This window comes from Scyliorhinus torazame, chromosome 1 (assembly GCF_047496885.1).
Source record: "Scyliorhinus torazame isolate Kashiwa2021f chromosome 1, sScyTor2.1, whole genome shotgun sequence".
NCBI lineage: Eukaryota > Metazoa > Chordata > Chondrichthyes > Carcharhiniformes > Scyliorhinidae > Scyliorhinus > Scyliorhinus torazame.
In genome coordinates, this window is record NC_092707.1 from 153,038,240 (window position 1) to 153,044,239 (window position 6,000).

Sequence of the window (6,000 nt, forward strand, 5' to 3'; positions counted from 1 at the left end):
CACACACACTTACCCCCATACACATTGTCCCCCTCCACACACACACTTACCCCCATACACATTGTCCTCCTCCACACACACTTGCCCCCATACACATTGTCCCCCTCCACACACACACTGACCCCCATACACATTGTCCCCCTCCACACACACACTTACCCCATACACATTGTCCCCCTCCACACACACACACTTACCCCCAGACACATTGTCCGCCTCCACACACACTTGCCCCCATACACATTGTCCCCCTCCACACACACACTTACCCCCATACACATTGTCCCCCTCCACACACACTTACCCCCATACACATTGTCCCCCTCCACACACACACTTACCCCCATACACATTGTCCCCCTCCACACACACTTGCCCCCCTACACATTGTCCCCCTCCACACACACTTGCCACCCTACACATTGTCCCCCTCCACACACACTTGCCCCCATACACATTGTCCCCCTCCACACACACACACTTGCCCCCATACACATTGTCCCCCTCCACACACACACTTACCCCCATACACATTGTCCCCCTCCACACACACTTGCCCCCATACACATTGTCCCCCTCCACACACACACTTACCCCCCATACACATTGTCCCCCTCAACACACACTTACCCCCATACACATTGTCCTCGCCACACACACACACAGACACATTGTCCCCCTCCACACACACACTTACCCCCACACATATTGTCCCCCTCCATGCACGAATACACACTTACCCCCGCACACATTGTCCCCCTCCACACACACACAGTTACCCCCATGCACATTGTCCCCCTCCACACACACACACTTACCCCCATACACATTGTCCCCCTCCACACACACACACTTACCCCCATACACATTCTCCCCCTCCACACACACACACTTACCCCATCCCACATTGTGCCCCACACACACAAACACACATTGTGCCCCTGGCTGCCCCCCAGACACAAACTTACTCCCTCCCCCTACACACACACTTACCCCAGCTCCCCACACACATTTACCCCCTCTCCCACACTCATTCATCCATCTGCCCCCCACACTCTCCACACACATTCATCCCAATACCCCCCCACACACTCCCCCTCCACACACATTCATCCCAATACCTGCCACACACACATACCCCCACACACATTGATCCCAATATCCCCCCCACTCCCCCGCACCCCCCCCACTCCCCCGCACCCCCCCCCCCCACATGCTCCCCCCCACACACACACACATTCCCCTCCCCCCCACACTCCCTCGCACAGACACACTTCCCCGCACACATACCTCCCCACCCCCCCACACACACACTCCGCCCCCCCACCCCCACACACATACTCTCCCCCCACACACACATTCATCCCAATAGCCCCACACACACACACTCCCCCCTCCACACACACAAACACACATTCCCCTCTCCCCCCCCCCCCCCCCCCCACACACACACACACTCCCCGCCCCACACACACAGTTTGAAATAAATAATCAATCTTTTAAATGCAAATTGAAGAGAATAATTAAACAGCCCACAAGTAATACAGCTCAATTTGAGCCGGGTTCTGAAGCTGGCTGCTGCTGTATATCAGACAGAGTGCAGCCTTCACCCTGCTTGCTGCAGGGAGCAAAAAAAAACAATTAGCCGGGCGCAAGGACAGCTCAAGCAGAATTTTAATTTGCTTAAATATTTACAGTAATTTAGCAACACATCCAGTCAGAAGCTGTGAAGCTGCCATTTGGCGCCAACCCCCCCGCCCCCCATCCCAATTCCCCACAGGCCCTTCGAATCGCTTGGCTGCTTTTTCGGGGCTGCTGCTTGAGGCAAGTAATTTAACATTGAGAGGCGGGGGAGGCGGGGGGGTGTTGGATAGGGGATAATTTTCATTCTTTTGTATCTCTGGTGCGTGCTAATTACGAAACAGTAATTAGGGAGCGTAATGAGAAACTGGCACCTTGATTACCATACCTTGTGTCGGGGGTCGCGGGTCTCCCAAAAGACATTGGCAAGTTTCTTGTCGCTGATCCGATGCGGGTCATTCACCCCTCTCCCCGCTTCAGTTCGGCCAGTCGTTTCAGGCCAGGGGCAAACAAGTGACACTCGCAAACCCCATAATGAACAAAATTAAAGCATTACAATCGAGTGTGTTGTTGAAGACTCTCAATGAAACGTACACACTTTTTTCTGTCTCATGCAACCGTGCGTGTGTGCAAACCCATATTGGCTGCTTCTCGTGGATTTGACTGACTACCTCCCTGAGAGGGCCCTCAGGCTATGCTTTATTGCTTTTTCACAATGCATCTGCATTGCTCTTTGACACTCGGAACCGCCACTAGGGAATGGATGTTTCGGAGAGATTTAAAAAAAGAACAATCCCTCTTCACGTCCGGACTGCAGACGATGATATTCCGTCCTTGCCAAGGTGAACAGGCACCACCTCGAGCAGGCAGAGACAGACATAGGGAGGGAGAACAGTGAGGAAGGAGATAGAGAAAGCAGAGGGAAGAGCGAGGGAGAGAGAGAGAGGAGGACAAAGATAGAGAAAATAGATGGGAGAGGGTGAGAATTGAGATGATGAAGAATTGGACAATGGGGGTTGTTTGAGGCAGTTCATTGGGTAACATTTCACTGGAAAAGGGTCCATATTGATGAGAGGAGCGAGACTGTCAGAAGTAGCCTCAACAATGATGCCACACCACACTGATGCATTGGATTCAACACAAAAATTGTTATCAATCCTTCCCTCTGCCTGGAAAACATCCAGATCGGCCTGTCCAACATTCTCCATTCCTGCCCCAGCCGCTGTCTGCCATTGCTTTTGTGCTTCTGAATTGTTTGCCTCACAGCCTTGGAAGAGATTTAATATTCCCAGGCTCAAATCTGTTGTCATCAAACTCAGTTCCAGTGCCATTGATTCTATCCTCTTCCCTCGCCACCAGCTCAGAAATAATCAGCCTTGAACTCAACCAAGAAGGGCAGATCCCACACCCTCACCCTACCTGATCTCTACGAGCTTTTCTGACACATTAACCCACACCCAAACTATCCCTCCCCTGAATGCAGTTTTTTCTATGAACATACTTACATGAGTATGCATAAGTTAGGAGCTGGAGTAGGCATTTCAGCCCCCTCAAACCTGCTCTGACATTCAGTAAGATCATGGCTGACTTGATTGTAACTTCAAGCCCACATTCTTGCCTATCCCCTCTGCACCACACCTTCCAAACTTTACCCAACTATTGCAAACAGACTCTTCAGCTACCTGTGCCTTGGTCTCTCAACATCTCTTCCTCGAAAACAATCCACAAACCCATCTGTTATACCAACGCCTGTGTTTTGCCTGGCTCACTCTCTTCCTTATCTTCAAATCCCCTTTTACACTCTGTGAATTAAAGAGACTGATTGAAAGTTGTTATTACTCAATTTAGGCTTATACCATGAGGAATAAAGTTGGGAATACTCAACCTCAATTCACTTACAGCCGTCGCAGCCTCTGGGCTGTGAGCCGATCGTCCCCTCGGTCAGGCCCACACTCAAGCTCAGGTCCAAAAGCTCACCTCCCTCCTCAGTAACCTTGAGCTCAACCAAAACCCTGTAGCCCAAATCCTAACTGGCTCCAGGTCCTGTTCATCCATTAGCCACTGTGCTTACTGAGGTACATTGGCTCCCAGTCTAGCAATAGCGGAAGTATACAATTCTCCATTCTTCCATTCAAATTCCTCCATGGCCTGGCACCATGAGATCTCGGTGTTACACTCATTCAAGGAATCATGTGCCTCTCTGACGGTCCAATTGCTAAGGCATTAGGCTCTTAATTCGTCCTCCCCCACCCAACTCCTCACCTTTCTCTCTTCCTAGAAGAGATGTCTTAAACCCACCTCTTTAGTCAAGCTTTTGATCTCTTGTCCTAATGTGTCCAGATGTATCTCAGTGACAAATTGTCTTTGCTAATGCTCCTGTGAACCACCCTGAATCATTTCACTGCTGACAGGTTGTTTCTGAGGAAGTTCCATTCTACTGCATTACGTGAGCATCTGAAGAAATGCTAGTTTTCAGGAAGAACAAGGATTTGCAAACAGGAGGAAGCAGAGCAAGAACCATATCCTCAAACTACCACAGCTGCTCCCTGAACAGAAATAATCGCAATACTTGTATTTATCTAAGCGGAGATTTTGCAAATGCATTCTCACGATTCAATTCCTTGTATGTCACCATTCACATTGGAAATCTAAAAGTCAGAATCGTAATGAGTGGAGAAAAGGATGCCTTGACCTCCATGCCACATCTGCCACAGTGTGTTCCTGGCAAGTACCCCCACATGGCAAGGAACAGCATATGTTTCAAAGTGTTTCAGACAATTACAGTGACCAGTGCCACAACGTCAAAACAGGGCAATCATCTTGTACCAGCAATATTCCACTTAGTAGTCACATTCGGTTTAGTGGGTAGTATGTTTATCTTCGAGTTGAAAAGTTGTCGGTTCAAATCCCTTTCTAGAAAGTTTTTTTTGAAAGTTCAGAGTACCCAATTTTTTTTTTTCCAATTAAGGGGCAATTTTAGTGTGGCCAATCCACCTGCCCTGCACATCTTTTGGGATGTGGGGGCGAAACCCATGCAAACATGGGAAGAATGTACAAACTCCACACGGACAATAACCCAGAGTCGGGTTTGAACCTGGGACCTTTGTGCTGTGAGGCAGCAATGCTAACCACTGTGCCACCATGCTGCCCCTAGAAAGTTTAAAAAAAATAAATTTAGAGTACCCAATTATTTTTTTTTCAATGAAGGGGCAATTTAGTGTGGCCAATCCACCTAACCTGCATATCTTTGGGGTGTGGGGTGAAACCCACATAAACACGGGGAGAATGTGCAAACTCCACACGGATAGTGACCCAGGACCGGGATCGAACCCGGGTCCTCAGCACCGTAGGCAGCAGTGCTAACCACTGTGCCTCCATGCCGCCCCCCCCCCCCCCCCGTTCTAGAACGTTAAGCATATGATCCAGGTTGAGAGTGCTGCACTGTCAGAGGTGCTGGTTTTGAGATGAGACCTTAAACCAAGACATCTGCCCTCTCAGGCTTATGTAAAAGATTTCACGACAGTATTTTGAAAAAGAGGTGCGCGGGGAGGTAATCATAGAATCATGTAATCACTTCAGTGCAGGAGGCTATTCGGCCCATCGAGTCTGCACCAACCCTCCAAATGAGCACTCCGCCTAGGTCCATTACCCCACCTACCCTGCCTATCCCCATCCTACCCTGCACATCCCTGGACACTAAGGGGCAATTTATCATGGCCATTCCACCGAACCTGCACATCTATGGACTGTGGGAGGAAACCGGAGCATCCGGTGGAAACCCACACTGACACTGCGAGAATGTGCAAACTCCACACAGACAAGGCAGGAATCTCTCCCTGGTGACCGAGCCAACATTAGCCCTTTACCAGCATCACTATTTCTATTTTGTGGGAACTTTTGCTGCGTACAAAATGGCTGCCGCGTTTCCTACATCAAATCAGTGACTGTACTCAAAAAAGTACTCCATTGACTGAGAAGTGTTTTAAGATATCCGGAGGTCGCGAACGGCGGTATAAAAATGTAATTTCAAAACTCTAGATGGACGAATGGTTTCGAGGGAAATGGGCCAGGGAGCATTCTGTAATACACCAAGCAATTACTCTAAGCGAGATACCCAATCATGGTGACGAGGTGCCGATTAAATCTGTGCTAAAACAGAATAAATACATGGTTTTGTTTTGAGTTGATTGCATTGACCCCGTGGGATAGGAAATTTGAGTGTGCGGTAAATCACCTTGAGGTTGATTAAAGTGACATCGCCCAGATTTTGGCTGAGAGTTTCAGATCCGAGTGCCTGGAAATTGCACCGACTAATCCTGGGAAGAGCACAAGTGGTTTGCATGAAAGACGACTCCGAATGTGTGCACGGCAGGAGGCGATCTCCAGCGCCCCATAGCCGCGCTAAAAGGTGGCGGAACA

At 49.4% G+C, this 6,000-nt stretch overlaps 1 long non-coding RNA gene across 1 annotated transcript in view; it reads right to left on the reverse strand.

Annotated features, from left to right (window-relative positions):
• The window catches only part of LOC140415063 (uncharacterized), a 125,756-nt gene extending 123,317 nt beyond the window's left edge, over positions 1-2,439 (reverse strand). Inside the window, exon 1 of the long non-coding RNA XR_011944189.1 lies at positions 1,970-2,439. This is a non-coding gene — a long non-coding RNA (uncharacterized lncRNA). The remainder of the gene's footprint in view (positions 1-1,969) is intronic.
• Positions 2,440-6,000: the final 3,561 nt, after the last annotated feature.